Source organism: Mastigoproctus giganteus, chromosome 1 (assembly GCF_048544385.1).
Source record: "Mastigoproctus giganteus isolate SK-2022 chromosome 1, ASM4854438v1, whole genome shotgun sequence".
Lineage (NCBI taxonomy): Eukaryota > Metazoa > Arthropoda > Arachnida > Uropygi > Thelyphonidae > Mastigoproctus > Mastigoproctus giganteus.
In genome coordinates, this window is record NC_143575.1 from 88,802,123 (window position 1) to 88,824,176 (window position 22,054).

Genomic DNA, 22,054 nt, shown 5'->3' on the forward strand with positions numbered 1-22,054 from the left:
ATATTTTACCACGGTCCAATGCTACCGCTTTCACTACCACCTGATCATTGCTAAAGACAGCGTGACCTTTAACAGTGACTTTCCAAACTCTCACAGTTGATAAAATGTAAATTCTTCCTCCTCTTTCTCTATTTATAACTTCCATTCATTGTTATATAATTTTTTAGAGTTATTTTTATGATCCAAAGTAGACTCTGATAATTATTATTGTATTTCGCTGAAATTTGTACAAATAAACAGAGAAATACAGGCTCACCAAAGTAAAAGAAAATGAAGTGGTAAGGATCAAAGAAGAGGTACATATTAGGTTACCAATGAAACTTTTTCAATCGCATCTCTTGTACAACAAGATAACCCACGTGGGGATTGATTTGTTTCCTTCAAGGATGCCGAAATAAGGACAGCCCAATTGGGACTCCTAAGGATTATATCCGTGTAGGGTATGATACAGATGAAAGCGAGTTGGCATCCAGAGATGATAGATACCAAAATATTTGGATTATTTCGTGTTAGTAAAAGTTTTCACTCTGTGGAGGAAAAATAAATCGATAGATACTGAAATCAGACAGAAATATGAAAGATTCTTTTATAGAAACATAAATTTGATTTTAATTCTCGTTCTACTGTTCTTCAGTTGAGGTAGCTTAGTTCTACTGTCCTTTTGTGGTAATTTAGTCCTACCAAAGAGGGCTTAAATTTATTTCAAATTTTGTATTTTAGAATACAATACAATGAAGATCTCTGTTTTCGCTCAGAAGTGACCATCTTGGGACTTGATACAGCAGTGGTAGAAATGTTTCCACCAGTGCGCTGTTGGAAGCATTTTCAGACCTCTTGTTCTGTGATCCCCCAGCATGTCCGTAATTTTTCGTAGATCTCCAAAACATGATGAAATTTCAGCCCCCCTTTCGTTGAAATTTTCTTTTCGGAAAAAATTATAAGAACTCAGATGAATAGATCTGAAGAATATGGGAGTGAGGTTTGGTAAAATGGCGTGCTGGAGACCAGTTTTTGTTCACGCATGTCAGTTTAACATGACAATTATTTCATCTTTGCATCGAGCAACTAAGGCTATAAAATATCAGCGTCTTCTATCTATAAATTTGGTGTATTCGGTAGTCCGTTTGCTTGAATTTTTAGCAAACATACAGTCTTTGACCACACTCTTCAAATATTACATTAAATATGGGTTAAATCTAAGCTAACCTTCAACTGGTGCGAACCATCAAGACTGAGTATATTTAACAACAAACCGGTCTTTAACGCCCAGAGTGCCAGAAGCTAAAAATTCAACAACGAAGGCGACTTCGGTAAAGATGAAGCAAGCTAATCATTTGGTTAGATCTTACGTCGTAAGATATTTTAAGGAACAGTCATTCTGCCTTTTGTCTTTGCAGGAAAAATGACAAGGTGACAGGCACATAAAGCAAAGCCAATAAAATCCTGTCAGGTATGGTCCCGCTGTCTTACATACATGTTCAGAAGGTCCTCCTTTATCTTTACCGACGTTCAAAATAAAGAGCGTCAAAATGGGTACTGCTAAAGTAATTTTCGAGTATATATTAGTCAGTACAGAGATAGATCGGTATCTTGCGTGCACTACGTGGCCAAATTATTAGAATCGCTATATGATGGAATGTTTCTTATAAGTTGATTTTCAGGTTGAAAGTTTTAAATTTTAGTATTAACATCCTCTGTAAATACGCTCCTTTAAGCCAACATTCAAAGAGAAAACATCGAAAAGCAACAAAGGTTAAAAGAGAACTAGTAGTCGAAGCTCTGGGGTAAACAATACAAGAAGCTAAAGAATAACAGGATAAAGAAGCAGTTAACACTGGCTAAAAAAATTAGAATCCTTTTGCAATTAGTGTTAACAGATAATTAAACGTACGGTATACAAATGTTCCTTGGAATCACAAGGATCACAAGTTCCTTGGAATTTGATAAATATTGTACGCTTTCCAGGGACTTCTTAGTCGACCCGGTCATGGAGAAGACAGGTGATCGTTCCGATTTTCAGAAAGGTGTTATTTTGGAGTATGTTACAAAAGAATCACAGGTATGTCGAAAGCCAGCATCTCTAAAGTGTACAAATGTGGTAGAGTCCGTACCCCAAAAATGAGACCGCAGGAATTTAAAGCGAACTGTTAGTCAGAATAGAAAGTCCACTTTGTAGAAAATAATTTTAAAATTCAATTTAGGCAAAGAATAGCCCATTTCAAATTGAACTATGGGGCGGGAGTTGAATAATCTGGGATTTGATTGATTTGTTGCGTACTAAAGACAGTTCTTTCTGTAAAGATTTGAATGGAGTGGTGCCGCTAACGACAACACTCGACTGTGGAACAGTGAAAAAAGATCATGTCGTCTGACGAGTCTCAATTTACACTTTTTTCTGCATAAATGGTAGGGTGAAAATTTGGCGTGAATCTCTTGAAGCCATGCATCCAGATTATCTCGTGTCAAACACTCAAGAGCCTGGAGTAGTGTCATGGCATGGAACATGTTCCATTGGTACGGATTGGGTCTACTCATAGCGTTAATAGGTTGTTACCACCAATGATATCTTTCTGCCGTATCAGAGCAAATTAACCCGGAAATACTTCATTTTTTACCCAGATTGCGATGAATTCTTTCAAGACTACAACGCAAATATCCACCGTGCCAAAACTGTATCTGAATAGTTCGAGAAACATTCTCAAGATTTCCAACATCCTCCCTGTCCATCTCATTCTCCGCATCTGAATCTAATTGAGATTGCCTGGAATATGTTGGATAGGGCAGTTCGGCTTCGTAGTTCTCTAATGACCACATTGCAGCTGGCAAATAACCTGGTGGAAGAATGGTCAAATGTGAAGCTAGACACCCTGAGACACCTAGAAGAATTCATGTCACCACGTATGCAGGCTGTAATTATGGCAAAAGGTAGCTCTGTAAACTGTAGCCATTATATCAATCCACTGTAGGATAGAAACCTCCTGAACGATTAATGTTGAGGGAAATGGACCATAATCTGCCTCACTAATAAAATTTCAGTAAAGGGGAAAGGCGCCATAACATTAACTGGCGCCTAATATTATCTCGTTGATATGTTGTTTAAAGCCATTTACTGAAGAGGAAACATGTGAATAAGTTATACCACAGCTCAAGCAGCTCACTGATGTTTGAATGAGATCAGAGGAACTTTATCGAAAACACACACTCAAGTTCATACCGAGTGCGGATAGCGAAGGCGCACACTCAGAGGCTTGAACAAAATAAGCGACCATCCAATATGTGGATACGCTTAGGAAGACTTCGAGTGCTTTTCTCATACACAATGTATGAAGCGGCATACATATACTGTATACAGACCTATCAACCTAGCAAAAGTACATTAAGAATCTTCGACATGAATAGAAGCTCACGTAGAAGTTGGTATATAAGCTGCATATTGAAAGATACGAACAGAGTTAGACAGACGCCTCCAAAATCATAGGAATATCCTGAGACAAGGCATCACGACTGCAAAAGGATTTATCTTAGATTTAAGATGGACTCAAAAGCGTATAACTTTTGTTATAGGAACTGACACATTAAGAGCAGCACCTGGCGAATACTTTTCCAAGCTTAAATCTTTTCCAAGAAAGAAACAAAGAAACGTGCGTTCTTAGATGACAGCGTGGCCCGGATGCAACGCTTAGAGAAAATCTGTTATCGGCAGCGTGATAATGCTATTGATCATTCGATTCTGCCACACAGATACACACGAGCGGTAAGCAGGGCGCTTCTGCCAGCGTGGATATTAGAGAAAAACAAGACGGATCTCGAGAAGAGTTTGGGATGTTAGAGGCCGATAAGAGAGACAAATTACGAACCGCTGTAGTTCATAGCGAAAAAAATCGTGCGATGCCTTCCCGATAATAATTCATAAATCACTTTGCGTCCCTTAAAAGATGAAAATCTCGCAAAACCCAATCTGTTAATTCTATTAGCATCAGCCAGATGGCAGCACCAAGGATCGTAGTTGTTATAGTGATAATTTAAGCGAGATTTGTATTCCTGGTGAGTGCGAGTCTGCTTTTACGGCCATGATTTTCACGCGGTTTAAATAAGCACGTGGAAATACTAAATAAAGTCGATCTTATCTTGCGTCTAAGATGTTCACCTTGGACGTCAATTTTCTTCTATTTGGAGGCATCGTTGGTTCGCATGGAGACAGACAACGACTGTGGAATGCATTTTTATGGTTTTTATTCCATCTTATTCGCGAGATGTTTATCTTCATAGACACTAAAAGGCCTCGAATACACCGAACCAACTGTATCAGAAAGAGGCTTCTGCCCAGAAGCTATCGTAGACGGCTAAGAGTGATTAATGGCATTCGTCTACGTAATCTTTCTTTATTTTGTTCGTCTGTGTGTCCGTTGTATTAATTTGGAGATGCTAACGTGTTATTTACCAATTGCTTTCTGGTTAGGAATTATGTTCTTTGCATTCCACGCGAAAGAAACGAAAACCATCATGATGAGAGGCCATGAGGAGGAATGTGGAAAGAGGCAAATTCACAGCAGATACAAAGGAGAAATGGAGAACAAATAAAATGAAAATACGACATAAAATACAGAGAACAAACTGCAGGGTGAACCCATCTTCAATATTGAAATACTAATTTTGTTTACTCTACTTTTAATTTTAATTAATTAATTTTTTTTCAGGCTGGTCCCTTAGGACTGAGAAATGAATCACTGACTGAAGTTCGTAATTGATCAGAACTTGCTTTCCATACAGCTAATGATGACAGTTAGTGTCAAACTTGGAGCCCTGATCTTGCCACATGCAATTTGTTTTTGATGAGAATATGCCAAAGGAAAAAGAATGTATGATAGGGCAAAGAAGTTTATCAATGTTTTTCAGAGTTAAATGTTGTTGAATGATTAAAATGGCAACACATGGCCTTTAGGAGAATGTCTGGATGTTTTATGGAATATATAATTAACATCCATTAATATTTAAATAGATAGTCTTCACTTCCCATAATTAAAAAGTAATTTACACAAAACTGAATGTAGCGATTTTTGTATATCACGTGGGAGTGGAGTTGTAAATATTCTTTGAAGGCATCTCGACAATTAATCATCCCTAATTATCATAATTTCTATAACTTCAGAAAATCCATATAATTTCCACCTTTTGTATATAAGTGAACTTCTGCATGCATTTCTCAAGTCGAGCCTCTATGTACTTTACGTGCTACTGAGGTACATTTGGTACCTCGCACCTCAGATTGTAAATAACACATCCTCCTGACATATGGCCATCCTGAGGTGGTCCCCATTTCGTGGATAGATAAACAGATAATAATTGGGAGTACCGATTCTCCAGTGGTGTAAATATATTTAGGGAACTTCTACCAGAACTGGGAAGTGTAGTCGAAGGGTACTTTGAAAATAATTAATAACGTATTAATTTCTACCTAAAAACGCAGTGGATAGAGCTTTCAGAACTAAAACTATAAACATCCAAAGGAAATGAAAGGAAATTCCGAAAAGAATGACAATGGAAAGAAAGAAGACAGGCACAAACAGGAGCGAGAAAGGCTGACAAACGTTTTATCTGCTCCTACAAGCAATTTACCGATCCCTCATAGCCTCAGTTTCCTCAAACCCAACCTCTATCCCAATGGGAATTAAACCTTTTCCACAAAAGCAATGGAACACCAGCAGTCGTACTCAGAGTACCAGCCAAAAAAAGACTACCGATAAAAAAACAGCATTCAAGAAAATAAAAACAGGTGACAGAGATTGATGGGGAAAGTAAACAGAAAAGGAACTGACAAGTGGCCAAAGAGAGCCAAAAAAAAACTGATACATATGCTTGATAGCCTGCATGCGAACTTACAATACGAGCATATATTATCGTTCGTTTTGCTATGCAAACAAAATCCTCAGTGACCTTTTCGGGTCACTTAGCCTACTCAAGTAGGTGATTGATAGTGTATTATATCGTTATGCGATGTGCATTCAGTAGGTGACAAAAATTTCTCACTGAGTTGATCGATTAGTGCTGTCGCTGCATTCCATGCTCTGTTCTCGCCAATCGGAATACATAACCGCAACCTTAATTGGGCTCTTCTGCACTTGTGACAATCAGCAATCGAAATTTTTTTATTAATGGCTGTTAAGAAGAAACAAGATGCGAGAAGCAGCTTTTGAGACATTTATTGGGTCACAGAAGACCTCTTTGTTTTTTATGTAAGGCAAATTAAGGCGTCCAGTGTACTGTTTCTGTAAATTCGAGACAAAACCCGAGTATTGGGTGTGGTCGTAACCCCATCCCCGAAACCGCTTAAGTTGGCCATGGCGCTGAAAAAAAAAGAAAAAAATTCCTTCTGTTTCAATGGGTCTCAAACCCAAGCAAGGCAGCCATCATAACCAGTACACCAGCTACAAGGGCAGAGGGCAAAAAGATTTTAAATTTTATCATGTCTATACTTGACTTTGTGCATCACAGATTAAGCAAGAAAGGCTAATTCGAAGTAGTTCGAAGTCGACATCTTTGGATATCCTGAATTTCCAATTAGTGATACATTCCATATTTTCATAAAGTCATTTCTTTCTTTCACAGACTGCATAAGCATACGAAATGTCTCGGAAAGAAAGAAAAGTTGTCTTAATCTTCAGTCACTCCAAATCAAGAGATATTCAGCGATAATTGCTATCGCGAAGATAGAATACCTGTGTTCTACGCGTCACCAGAGAGGATATTTATCCACCAGTGAGGATAAATATCCTCTCTGGTGCCCAGATCCACAGGAAGCTATTTCAACGACAAAAAATAAACTATGTAGAAGAGCTTGTGACCATGCCAAAAGTAACTCGTATTCATTAGAGACCGTTCGTATAAAAAGGAATGCCTCAATTCTATATTAAAAAGAGTGGTGTAATTAGATATAAATGGTTGGATGCTTTGAAGCAATTATATCGGAAAATTTTAATGAATGTTCTTTAAGTAACAAGATACCAATGCTTGAAGTTAATTATCATTAATTAAATTTCCTGTGCACATTAGGAAATTATGATGAATTAAATGAAGTCAGCAAATAAAGATCAAACGAAAAGGGCCCCTACACACACACCTCCGTTTCCTTTTAAGTAACAGAATTCCACGCTCAAATGAAATTGGTAATTGCTGACTCTTTTGTGCTGATTTATTCCCAAATAATTTAATGATATGACCCGCTTATTAACTTTAACAAAGATTAAGTTGTATAGAGTTCATCTTATTGCCACCTACTTCCGAAAGAACTCATTCTACAAAAGAAATGAGATTTAATAGGAATGTTCGGATTGCATTAAAAACTATTTTCGCTATTGCATATTTGCCTAAAAGCAGTCCTTGAGTTCGAAGTATTTCCGAAAACCTAGTTTATGATTAACTTCTGTAGGTCCTGCGAATTTCTCAGGATCTCTGAAATGTCCGCTCTTTTTCAGTACAAAACTTTGTACTGAAAAAGATGGTTAGAACTGGTGGTTAGAACTGGAGAATACAGTTGGAGGAAGGCTAAAGCCATGTAATATTTGGCCAAAGATTATTACACATTCAGATTAATGTGAGCAGTGTAGACCCCTTTATGTCATTTATAGTTAGCCTAGCATTGACAAAGATGATACGGAGAACTTAAAATCAAAAGGAATTTATGGAATTATTAACCGGAATGTTATTTCTGTTGTGTTTCCCATTTTCGCACAAGGTTGGTTATTGTAAAAATTTTAGGCTCATCAGTAACTTAGGCCATATTGCACAGTATGTACATTTTCTGTGTTCTGTGATCGATTTTCTAGACGAAAAATCCGAGTGTCCTGGATGAAAACCATGCTACCCTCGCCTGAGACCGACTAACTCAACCACGTTGTGAAAAAGGCCCTTAAGAAATACCTCCCATCATTGATGAGATCCTAACTCAGGTCTTTCCACCCGATGTGGGTAGTATTGTGATTTTCTCTTTTGTCAAACTACAAAATTTTAAAATTTCAACACTTTCTTCCAGACTCCAGACGGTGACAAAATCAATGCTCATTTTCTGCCATTAAAAGCTGTTGCTTGAATACCCAAGTACACCTGTCTTCACGGAGCTATTTGTGCCACCATCAACTGAACAGTGAATACGAAAATCCTCTTCAAAAGGAGTAAAGACGAATGTTTTTTCGATTGTTGCCTCCTACTTAATTGCTTTCCTTCAAGCAAAAAAGACAGTTCAAAAGAAGATTTCGTAGCTCGTTGAAATTCATACTTTCTTTCCTGCCTGAAGTATGCTTTTGTTGGCTCGCATAACCTTGTTATTCGAAGCACGCTGGCTTATAAAAGCCCTACAACATCCACATAACGTCGCTTCTACAATACAACCACCCCATTAACTTTAAATCCTCTGCGTTCCCGATTCTAAAAGTGGAAGCGAAGCCTTTCGAATTCAATGGATAATTTAAGCAGAACACACGAAAACTGGTCCAAACGGCATTCGAAGCCACAGTGGAAACAATTCGATCGTAGACAGCCCACAATAATTTCCCAATTGACTTCTTCTTGCTGGTAGTGGAACGTCTCATAAAATATTTTACTGCAGCAGAATGCGGAATTAGGCCATCCGATCTATGTGACCTCTAAAGACAGAAGAAAGCTTCGATGTTAAACTACATCTCCTACCCTGTTAGCTTTTGAAACTCTGACGACAAATTAGAAGCGCCATAAACTTTTATTTCGGGTGTGTTCTTAATTTTACAATCTTCATAAACTGTTTAACAGCTTATGAAGGAACATACCCAGCAGTTTCTTCAATTTCAAACAACGCAGTAACATTTTCAACCACGCTGCTGCTAATGTGCAACAGAATGCGATGCCAGAGTTAATAAATCAGCTGAGCAGAAATTAAATTATGGGAGATCATGTTAGGAAACTGATGGCAGAATTGATAACGAGCTTAACGTATAACGTTATTACCACCCAATAAATATTAATAAAACGCGTTGTTAGAGTTTACCAGTCTCCTAATCCTTTAGTATATTACGATTTCAATTTAATGTTAAGCCTTATAAAGTCGTTCTCAAGAATTCAATTCGTCTAATTGCACAATATGATTGAATCCATCTTCCACCAGAAAATGAATACACTGTTTACAAGTGGCTGAAGCTGAATGTGTCCTGTCAAGCGTCTAAAAAATTATATACGGTCTTGTAGTTCAAAGTTAACGGGGTGGCCTGCAGAGGTTTCTCAGCAATCTGAATGAATTCTTTGAGATTTGTAATCAAATCCAGTTTGAACTTATTGACAAGTGCTTGGGTGACAGATGAGCTGATGCACGTCAAGTGAAGATGTATGGAAGGGAAATGATTGTTTGGTTGAAATTTATTTTGGCCTAGCTAAGACCAAAGTTCGCAGTGATTGAGCGATCTTTTGTCCATTCAAAACCAGCCGCAAAGGGGGTAAAATCGTTTTTCCGATTTTAAACAAGGATCAATGGAGAAAAATAGTTGCGCGGTCCCCTCCTCTTCCTTTGGCTCTAGTTTAAAATTAGGAAAGGAAGTTGAGTTAGGAAACAGGAATAGATCGTCCAATCACTGTGAATCAGTGGGCAGAGCTAGGCTATCTCTCTCCCCCCAATGATCCATGTGTCAGCACCATAAAGTAATTTTCAACGGATGGTTTTTGTTTTAGCCACTATAATGTGGAAGGAAATGCGAAACGAGTTTTGGTGTTATGTATTTGTAGTGAAGATTTGAAGCCAAAATTAGAAATCTTGTAAAGATCTAGGTATTTCAAGTGAAATTAATCAGAAGGAACTCCATAATTGCATCTAGAAGATCCTATGAGAGAACGTCAGTCCACTTTTCGTGAGATAACCGATTAAACGTCTTAGAACTTGTTTTCCAGTTGATGTTTCTGGTGACTGGTGTATAGATTCCAAAGAGTAGAAAGAAATTCATTGACTGATTAGAAAATTGATGAGAACTGAAAGATGTCGATTCCTGAACATGAGTGTCACTCTTGGTAAACTGTATTTGTGATATAAGGATCAAACTTCTGATTATTAGAAAATAAAATAATGTCCGTATTTGAGCCATTAAACATATAAGTACTTTAAGGCAAAGTAACCTTTCGTCTTAGGACCAGAAATTGAGAAAGACCAGCATTTTTCTTTACTTCTTCTTCAGGTTCCGTGATAAATTTGAAAAAGAAGAAGTAAAGAAAAATGCTGCTCTTTTCAATTTTATTTACTGTTAAAGATAAAAGCAGCCAACTATTGGTTGACTAGCAAAAGAATTTGTTTGCAGAGGTAACTGACATCTGACATGTTTAAATTTAAACTTCTTTGTTGGCAATTCCTTTGGTAACATCGTAAAAGACAGTGAAGGGAAGCAGACTGAGAGAAGAGCTCTGTGGAACCCCACTCTGAGAAGAAAAAGACAGTATCACGATTCAAAATCTTCATAAAAAATTGCCTCATCATCCTAGGAAATACAGGATCGACTATTTAATAATATTCAAGTCGGGCACCAGTTTTAAGTACATTATCCCTAACTGTGGCTAGGATGGTGTACTTCATCAGGGCGGAGAAAACTTTTATTGGCTTCTTTTCACAGCGGGATTGGGCTATTCGGTTACGCTAGAGAGAGTTGCATGGTTTTATCTCCAAGACACCATATGCTAACATTTCACTATCTTACTCACCTCGGTGCAAACTATAAAATTCAACTCTTGAACGTACGGATTTCTTTAACTTATTCGCCAGGGGAAATCCACCTTTCTTTCTTCCTACGTTTCTTAACAGAGCTAAAGAAAAATTTCATTGACCAAAATAAATCCATCTCTCTATTAAGAACTCTTTCTTGTTGGTTCCAAATTGTCTGTTCGGGTCTGTGTTCTGAAGAGACAAACTTTGTAAAAGCATCTGTTAGAGATTCAATGACATCGGGAGCTTAACTCTCCACTGATTGACAGAATATTTTTCACGGTGTAGCAATATTGGCCGGTTCTAGTCGGCTTTGTTTACTGGAGTGTGAAATAACCCCAAAGAGCAGTCGGAGTGTCGCCAATAGCGGTGAAACAGTTATTTGAAAAATAGATCTAAAAGCCTTTCTTCGGTCTCTTATTTTAGCTGGACCATATTTAATGTTTATTCAGTTTATCGAATAGATGGCGATTTCCATTTACAGAACAAGTGGCATTAGTCTTCTTGCTGTACACAGACGGGTTATTCGGTGCGCTTAAAGCAAAATGCACTCGAAATGCCCCTCGCGCTTAATTGTAAACGACGGCTGTTAATTTTCCCGTGTGTACCACATTACACGCGAGTATATACAAGCTCGTCTGATTAGCGGGATGGCATTGAACATGAAAACAGTTTCAGCAACCAACGACATCTGTTATGACCGTAAATTTAGCATCGCAATAAACGAGGAGGGGAAAATGATACGGCGATATTAAATAGACCCGAGCATTCGTAGTAGCGAAGCGGACAAGACGCAATTTAATCGCCAACAAGAACCGCTGACTTAATGAGCAACATCAAACATTTACGAGATGCGAGTCAAGATGGAAAAGAGGGTGGAGAACGGAACAACGGGGCCACCGCGGTTACGGTGAAGCTGACATTACTTATCACATTCAAGATCTTCCTGCCCCCTCGTCATATACGGGCACTAATGTACATCGGAGACTGTGTCAAAGACTGGGTCAGCAATGATGAAGTTGCTATGGGACGGACTCTCTGCGGAGAATTAAGCAGTCGCTAACTCAAAAGTCACCTGCAACGATGGGCACATAATGAAAGCACGGGGTGGGCACGTCTCTCTTTCATTAACCATTCATCTTTTACATGGAGGAAAACAATCAACCTAAATTCCGAAAGTGAGACCTCCACTTATGAATCTGCTAACATTTTAGAATGCAGAACAGACTTCAGTTCATCGCTTATAATTAAATTGACAATGTAGATATTTTTTATTAATTAATTATGGTCTTCTTAAGCATTTCATAAACATTTAAATATTTATTCCCTTTTTGTAAGACGTTTGGATGGAAGAAAACCTGCTTACCTCGAGGACCCCGCGCCAAAAATTCGTCATGAGCACTCTCGGCGGTAGCATTCGTTAAGGGCCAAAGCAACCAGTGCTATCAGGCGTCAGAATTTGTTCATAATTGCATGTATCCTTCGGTCGGTTTGTAGAAACAAAAAACCCGAGTTTCCGTTAAAAACTTATGTATATAGCACAGCTTTCTAATAAAGCAGGCAAACTGAACCCTAGAATTTACAGATGCAAACAAATGACGTCATGGATACTTAGTTGGCCTAATATAACGCCACCTACCAGTTTGTAGAGTGCTAGGTTCGATTCCCGTTCCACAAATTGAATTTCCAATGTCTTCTTCAAATGAGGCTGCAATTAATCGATCTCAGGCAGAGAAAATAGGATTTTCAGCGCGAATTAGTAGGACTTTTCAACCCGCACAACATGGAAATGGGCTGTGAGCGTCATAAGCTATTATAAAATTATTAGATGACGACGTAATGAAGTTATTGAACACGGGATCCGTTTTATAGTTGGGCTTCTGCGTAAGAATTAAAACAGAAGATGGACTGTGAATTAATGAATTTTAATGAACAGCCTGCAGTAGATTTTTAATCATTCGCTAAAATCTATTTTAAAAGTTAATCTCACACACACAAGGACCCCATTATAGGTCTTTTTTTTAACCACTTTGTCGAGTTAGACAGTCTCTAGATTTGGCCCTTGGTTTCTAATATACCGTTACTATTGAACTAGATATTGGGCCCTTCAGAATTTTCCCCAAAGCAATTAAGGTCATGTGGTACCATTAAATCATGTTTGCAAATTGCGTGCATCCTATGGTTGGTTCATCTGTTTTGCTGGAAGAAAAACCCAGTTTCTGAGGGCGGGACCTTGATATTCACGCCTAAGACCAACTAACCCAGCCACGAAGAGCAAAAAGCCCATAAAAGATTCTCGGGTCATTGCTGGGATTCGAACCCGGGTCTTTTCCCCTCGATGTGAGTAGGATGGCGATTATGACCACTGTACTACACACGCAAAGCAAGAGGAAAGAAAAACACAGCAATAAAGCAGAACGAGCATTTCCTTTTAAGTTGTTGACACACTTTCCTACGAGATCTCTAGACAAATTTCCGTAGCCGCAAGCATTGATTAACTTGAGTCGCTTAACGTTCAAAATCCTTTATAATTGTATTATTTCCAACATGGCTCGATGTGCTGGAAGATTACAATTTTGTTACGAAGGCGAAACTGCCAGAGGATGGCGGTGATACGGCGAGTATTTGTCTTCGTAAGACAGTAAACATTAAGCAGACTGTTGAAGGGGAAGGAGACACGGATGCTACATCATAGTCAAGTTTAGAGAGCGCGAGAGATTTACTTACCAGAAGTGGATTATATCAAAGTCTCTTTGTAAGCAGAAGCACAATACGAGCATCAATTTTAATGAAATAATTCCTAACAATAACATCTTCCATCGCGATGTCTCAGCCAAAAGAAACATTCCATAGGAGTGTTTATAGAGATCTTTCTCCACTACTCTGATGCATCAATCCCGGTAATCAGAAGTAGGCGTTTTCTATACAGTTTCTCCATTGCGTTTGTCATTGCAATAGAAACAAAGCGGACAGATTTCTTTAAAGATTAGTGGATACCATGGGGTGTGTGGAGCCAGGTATCTGAGTCATCTTGCTTTTAAGATGTTTTACGATGCTTTTAAAATGTTATTTAGCTTCATTACAGCAAAAATAAAACAGAACTAGTCCATAAAATAGTTATTAACAAATTGTTTAAGGATTCATTACCTTCAAGGTCGATCTGAAGGTAAAATTTGAATCGGTGGATCTCTTCAACACTGCTTCTTCGAACAAATATTTTAAAAGCCATAATCAGTGTGGACGTGCTTTCCAGTGAGACTAAATACCATAAAAAGGAACTTACCGTAATCCTCCCAGAAGAGGAGGAGATTACCGTGTTCTTCAGATACGACGACACTTTCGTCAAATGACTGGAGCAATCGAAATTTATAACACCTGCGTGCGTACTCAGAAACCTTCACGCGTCCCTATAGAAGTTCCATTAATTCATCTCGCGGAATTAATACTAGCACGAGAAGCGAACAGAGAGGGGAGTCGCACACTTGGGTGTTAACACACACCGAAGCCATTTGTTGGTTTTAATGGAAACCCTTAAAGTAGAAAGGGACGGAAATTGGTGAATGGGAGTGAGAGAGAAACCCTTTCCGTATTGTGGCAGGGACGGAAATTATTTCCTTCAAAACATCTTCTTGTATGCACCACTTTGTAAATATCTCCAAGGACCGCACCGTACTGTCGCTGCATTTTTTTTTTTTTCCATTTCGTCACACCTCCACGTTCTAGAAGGAAATTGAAGCCAGAATCCGAACGCCGAATTCGCAACTCAAAGTTTGTCTTTAATCTTTTTAGTGCGAACAATTAAGTGGAAATGGAAAGGTCAAGGCGAAGTGATTAATAAACTTTTTTGCAAATTTCAGATAAATGCTTCGACAAAGGGTTAATTGAAAGGCAGCGAATGTCGCAACCTTGAGTAGAAATTCTTAAAATAGCACGTGGCAACTCAATTACTTAAAAAGCAATTAGAAAACCCCACAGACTAAATTAAAACTCTTTTACCAGCACAAATCTGTAAACATTGGTATCGCGGAACGAAAAGTTTAAGGACTTATCCCAGAAATTTATTAATTCTTTTATTATTAAATTATAAAAACAAGAAATTATAATAAATATAATTGTATTCACTGACCAATATCGTACTGAGCGTTTGAAAACCAAAAATAACTCACGAGAAAAAAACCCTAGTCCCTCCGCCTGAAAACAATATACAGACGTAATAATTTTACGTTTGGCGTCATCATAATCGTTTGTTCCATTGTCTGGCATTTGACAATGGAACAGTATAATTCACTTCGGCTGTCATAATCGACTTAAGGAATATTTAAATCGAACGACGTGGGTATTACGCAATCATAATTAATATATCAAAATTGAGGCCACTCAGAAACACCTAACAATAAAAATAAGGTCGTTTAAAAGTCGACATCCGCTTTCAATTGCTGGATAAATTACAGATTTCAAGTTTTAAGTATATCAATGAATGAACGAAGTCTTTTAAAAGCTCTTACATGACCCAATTCAATATTCTTCCATGGAAATTTTAGGGGAGAAAAAGCAGAGCGAAATGACGTGTGCGTGAAGTAATTTAAACGAGTTTCTAGAAAATGTATCGATTTGTCACTTAGGAGTGCAGTTGGGGGTTTTTAGTTTTCATATTAGCTGGTTACAAAGTATCACGAGTCACTGCGTTACTAAAAGAACGTTGTAATAGGGTTTTAGGAGCATCAGCGATCATGGCCATATTATTCTGTGTATATTATCTGTAAATTGCGTGCGTTTTGAGTTCCATTTTCTGTTTTCTGGATGAAAAACCATGCTACTCTCGCCTGACACCGACTAACTCAGTTCCTTTGTAAAAAAAGCTCATAAAAGTTCTCAAAAGATCTGAGTTCAAAAGATCTCAGGTCTTTTCCAGCCGGCGCAGGGAGGACGGTGATCCTACCAACTGTTCTACCCACGAGGAAAGAGATTGAGTAACCGATCTAGAAACATTGCTAACAGGGCTACCTGCTGTTTGATGATGGAACCAACACAGGGTGGGCCAAAAATAGGTATACAGTACTGATCGGGTCATGGTATTTTTATTTATTTTTTTATTATTATTTCTTTTTAGTTTACAGGTAATAAAGAAGGATCTTTTATTTTTCATGATTTCTTTTATTTTACAGGTTTTGAGAACGATGGCAGGGAGTCTGGGTGAAGAACAAAGAAAGTGGATTCTGAAGCAGTATTGGAAGACTGAAATGCCGAAAAGGTGCGCAGAGCGTGGCAAGAGGGGCATTTGATACTGCTCCACCAACACGTCTGACAATTTATCTTATCAGAGATAAATTTGATGCAACGAGTTCAGTGGTTAATGCGCCGAAATCGGGACGTCCTCGGACATCTGTGACAGAGGAGAATAAGATGAGTCACCCTGACATTTGTGAACAGTCCGAAAAAGTCCAAGCGACGTGCGTCTCAAGAGCTATTCATACCGAGAACGTCCTTGCTACGCTTAATGCATAAATCGAAATTGAAGCCGTACCGTCCAAGACTCTTCTTACACGGCCTTTTGGAGGACGATTCAGATCGTCGGTTGCAATTCTGTGAGATAATGCGCAACCAAATTTCTGACCAACCAGACCTTGATAAGATCATCTGGTCAGATGAAGCCTGTTTCAAGTTGTCAGGCCACGTGAACAGGCATAATTGTGTGTACTGGACAGATGAAAATCCTCATGTGACTATCGACAACTGAACTGAACCAGCCAGGCGTCACTGTGTGGGGTGGACTGTCCAGCAAAGGTGTCATGGGGCCGTTTTTTTTTCGCTACAACTGTGAATGGTAACAATTACATAAACATGTTGCGCAACGTGGTGGTGCCACAATTCGCAACCAGGGCTGACTTCGCCGAAGTCAGCCCTGGTTGCGAGTTGTGGCCCCTCCTCATTTTGCTTTGACGGTACGGAGCTACCTTGGCACGACCTTCCCACAAAGTTGGATCGGGCGTTTCTCATAAAACCAAATAGTTCTCACAAAGTCAACGAATATTCCAATACAGAGTCATCACTAGATAGCAGTGTAGGTATTAAAGCATGCCACAGCACACGGTAATATACCTTGAGCGCTGATTTTAGTTTTCTTTTATATAGATATATTTGCGCCCTTCTATAAAAGCTAATGGTCTCCGTCACAACATTCCATCTGTCTTTACAGCCTTCTCAAATAGATTTCCCTTGGGGGATATAATGGAAAGCATGAGAAGGATTAGTATCTTCCTTTACGACATTCTTATTACGTCTTCTCTTATCAATTAACGATCAGTACAGATACAACTACAGCTTTCAGAAATTCCAGTCCATTACCAACCAGTTTCTTTGGGCATCCCACGGCTTAATCCAATAGATGATAGTATCTTAACTAACCAAGCTCTAGTCCAGAGCATCCGAAGAGGAAAAAATACAATCGATTTAAGTATTATACAATGTGGAATGGTATGACGTAGATTCTAGTTCTCGTGAGTAGTCCATTTTTTGCAGAGCCACAGCTAATCAGAAAACAAATATCGTAAAATCTTCAGAATTAAGGTTTTGTTCCAAAATCAAACCGAACTAACAATCAGCCGAGGACCGCTTCTCCCGACAACCCCAAGGGTGACCCCCGACTGAATACATGTCTTATCAATACTTCTGTTAGGGGGTTTTTATCTTTTTTGTCTCTATGGAAAATCCCTTTTTGCGATGCGATTATTTTTCATCCTCCTCCCCATTACATCTCGCGACTGATCTGTTGGATTTCGGAAGAGCGAGGGCGCATGCCATAGATCCTTAAGACAAAACCAACTTCATCGAAGAAAATTCTTCACTTTCACGCTTGGAATTAATTAGGGAAACCAACTGGAAAGACCAAAAAAAGAAAGCAGACAGACAGAGTGATGAATGAAGAGTGTCTCAATATCAGCTGACAGCCAACGACGAAAAGGGGTCAAGCTTAATGAATTCGCCACACATTTCGCGTTGAAATTCGATTCTGCCTTAATATAGGTCATTACTCGGATGACAACGATTTCCTTATCGAGATTTTAGACGTAAAGCGGCCGACGAAGGAGTTTCCAACCTAGTAACGCGAGGCGTTTTCCTGCGGATTAAAATACGTGAAACGAACTCTTTATCTCTCTCTCTCAAACATAAAATTAAAGTTAATAAAAAATAAAGCTCTGTCGGGAAGTGCAGGTGCTCTTCCACGCTGGAAGAGCGGTAGAGTCTAATCTCATCGCGATAAGATTAACTTATCACCTTTTTTCACGTCGTGGCGTGGTCTAAGCTGATTGTCACAAAAAAAGAAAAAAAATTAACTTAAGACTGAAGCTGGTATGGTCATCCATTGCTCTCACAGAAAGTAGGGGGAAATGGAGGACTATACGCTCCAGATGCGAGATGTGTTAATCCCACGGGTGTTCTATGGAATCAAATCGGAACTCTGCGTCAACCATTCCAACCTTTGTTGGAAATTTCCAAAGATCATAGGACACGCCATGTAAAACAGCTCCCTACCATAATCCCTCCTGTTTCGAACTTCATTGTTGGCACAATGCACCATTCTTCTCACCTTGCAACGCGAGATCGCTTATTGCACTCAGTGATGTTTGGCTTATGCGCCGCCGCTGTCACTTCAACCACTGTTGACGTCTTTAACTTCTTGTTTGGTGTTTTCCAGAGATGTCTGAAGAGACTGTACTACGAGTATCTCTGATATGTGAAGTGAACTTCTGTGGTCTTTTGCTTTCCTCGACACTGGTGGTACCGTTACGTTTCTGTAAATGTGGTCTTCAGTTGCATACGGAAAACTAGAACTCAGCTGAGATAATTCAAGTAACCAACTGATTCTCATTTGGTGATAAATATTGAACCAACTGAATGAGTCACTCGGATTACATAATCCTCTCGTGCAATCACATTCTTGGTTTTATATAATTAAAGCAACAGCACGTGACTAGCCATTATATTATGATTTCTTAGTTGGGCAATAAGTAATAAAACGACCATGGAAATGGCTGTGCCTAGATATCCCACATCAGTTAAAGACAATGACGTGACACGCGTCAATCATTTGTCATCTCTTCTGACGTCGGTTTCGATTAAACACCTCAACAGGAAGGACTTGGCAACCAAACCAACTGGAACCTGGTTTTATACTTCCAAACCTGTTTAAAATGTTCACGTGACATCAGTTTTCTTAAGTGGTTAAAGTCGATTCTTACACCAAAAGAAAGACTAAATAAGAGAGAATCAGAATTCAGTCAGTTGCTTAAAAGACAAGATGAATCTTGTCTCTGGTGTATTGGGTTCTGCTCCTTATAAGCATTTATGGATTTAACTGCGGCAGACGACTTTTAATCACAACAATGAGACGCGTGTAAAAACAATTCTTTTGCTCCTCTACTTGAGTGTTGACTTAGTTTTAATGAATTCCTGGACACCATTTTCTCATTTTACTTCCACCGAAAAATATCGGTTAACCGCAAGAAATATTTGTTATTTGAATGGAGTCCCGTATGCTTTTTTTTGTTTATTCCATTTCTTAGTGGCGCACAGTTTCTCATGAAAAAATCGAGTTAAAAAAAATGGGAGTGCAGAATTAGATTTTTTGTTCTTTTAAATTAAATAGCAGAGAGAAAATTGGTGAACACCATTTCATGGAACTGCACAATGAGTTTATTTGCATTTCGCGATCTACAAATACTTGAACCAATCTCTTAATTGAAAACCACCACCTTTTTTGCTTCCACCTAGCATTTTTATGCAAAAAAAAATCACAGAAAGTGTAACGTTACGGGCTTTGTTTGTGATGTCTTTTGTAAAACTAATTTCAATCCAACGTTTTGGGTTCTCAGCCATTCAAATAGGTTATCAAGTGAGCAGTGGTGACATAAAAAACTGTAATGCGTTTCTTCTGTCTCATATCACGTAGAAAAGGCATGGGCTTGATTCAAATAACACTTACCATCTAAGCGAGACAACTATTCATTTTTCATTGGCCATATCTTGACTGAGTTAGTCTGGCACAGGTTGGGTGTGTCTTTTTTTTTCCGTTCCTCAAAGCAGCAAACCCTATCATAGAATAATATACCGATGCCCCATGGCCTTAGATACCTCAGTAAGCAGCCAAACACGTGCAATAGATATAGAGATGCGGTAGTACACTGTGTTTGAATCAGCAACTGTTCAGCAGGTGTCGTGTGCAGCTATCGTAACAATTTTGTTAATTTTCTTCGCTTATGACTGTCCTAAAATCCGAGGGTTATTTGTAAAGTACTGGCTCACATCTGATACAAAAAAGGAGCTTTATTTATAAGTAACTAACTGTTATTTTCTTTAATCTCGGGCCTCCTTCACAACCCAACTCAAAACAAACATGAGGCGTGTTTGGGGTCAGCAGCCTACTTTTATTGGACCAGCAACAAAGGAGTGCTCCCCTGCTTGCAGTTGCCGCTTAAGGGTTTTGCGTCACAAGGGCATCAAAGGCCAAGATATATCTTTTCTAGGTTTTTTAATGTAACTCAAGTATTGCTGGATTTGTTTATCAAAGCAGATATCCTGAATGAAATCAAACAGTTCTAGATTTGCGGAGTTAATCTAATATCTGTTGAAGGTAGATGCATTCTGATTACTACAAACTCTAGAAGCAGAGTAATGTGGAAATTCTGAATCGAGATGGCATATCAAAAGAGTCTGTTTTACTGAAAGTTAAATTTAGCATTGAGCACAAGGAGGAGGATTTCCATTAGACAATAGATGATAATGCGTAAGATGTGTGTGGCCAACTCGCAGTCCAGCAAATCTTACTCCTCTGCGATTTTTTTTGATACTGGAATCCCATGATTAAGTTTTATTTCACTTAATTTATTGTTAGTTTGGGCCCTGATGAATGGGCAAAGGCATGGTTTCTCCATGTCTGGACCCATTCGTCTTCACTTGCTCTTCTAATAATTGATCTAAACTAGGTGTAAGGGACTATCATTGTTCAGTTTGCTTGCTTGCAGTATGTTTTTTGTTGTCCAAACGAGTTGGACCCTAAGCGGTTCCTTCATCTTATGGATTAAATCAAAGAAGCAAGGATTCGTGTTGAGAGAATACGGGTGCTTAAATATTTCCCATTGCCAACGCTGTCCTAACATCTTTATATCACCAGGCACATGACACTGACGTGTAAGATGATTGACTATCTCAAGGAACTAGCAATGTTTTTGTCTAATTACTGGTCCAAATCCAGAAATGATCGGTAGTAAGGACATTTACAAAAATCCCCTGACATGTTTTTCTGGAAATAAAACAATTATTTTCGGATTCAATTACGAGATGTTTACATTAAAGACTAATGTAGTGCAACCACTACAATATTATGCTTATCAAATCCAGGTTTCTAGCTACTCAATTAAAGCTCTTCACCCAAAACAGATTTTGGTCTAATAATTAGCTTCGTGTCAGTTCGATACCACCAATAACGTAGTTAACTGCAATGCCTACAGGTGACGTTTTCAACTGACCACCGATGTAAAAGTGGCTAATGTTTTGATAAGTGAAACTCCAAGTTATTAATCACTGTTTGGAGATCTGCCGCTGCGGATCCATTACGTTTCATTGGCCATCCGAGCATTAAGAAGTCAGTTCGTATAATTGCCGAGTGAATTAACTTCTGGGAGCGAGAGTTTAATTACAGCAAAGTCCCAAGGCTGCGATATGGCAGAAACGATTTGTAATCACACGAAGCAGACTTATTTCAGACTATCAAACTTAATTATCGCGGTTTTAATTGTCGAATTGTTAATTTTAACACGAATTCGACCGCGCTGTTTCTATCCATCTGGTATTAAGATTAATAATAAAAAAAAAATGATCAAGCTGTCATAGTAATTAACTTTTAATTGACTTAAGTTAATTCGCTTCTATTTTCATTCTTAACTTCTCTAACACTGGAACGTATTTTAATGATCTGCAATAGAGCTTTTATCCTTTAATATAAAGAGCTCATTCAGTGTTTTTGTTTTAAATGAAGCTTCCATGATTTTGTATTGTTGACCGCACTAACTTACATCATGCTCGAGATTTTTTTTTTTTTTCAACTATTTTCGTTTTAAATGATATTTCGTTTTCACGAGATATCATATCAATTTATATTGTTGACCGCACTAACTTCCATCATGCGCGAGAATTTTTTTTTAACTACGTTTTAAATGGTGTCACGTGATTTAATATCGTTTGTATTGTTGACCGCACTAACTTCCATCATGCTCGAGATTTTTTTTTTTTAATTGTTCAAAATGACAGCATGTAATTCACGCAGTTAAAAATCTACACGTCTGCGAGCAA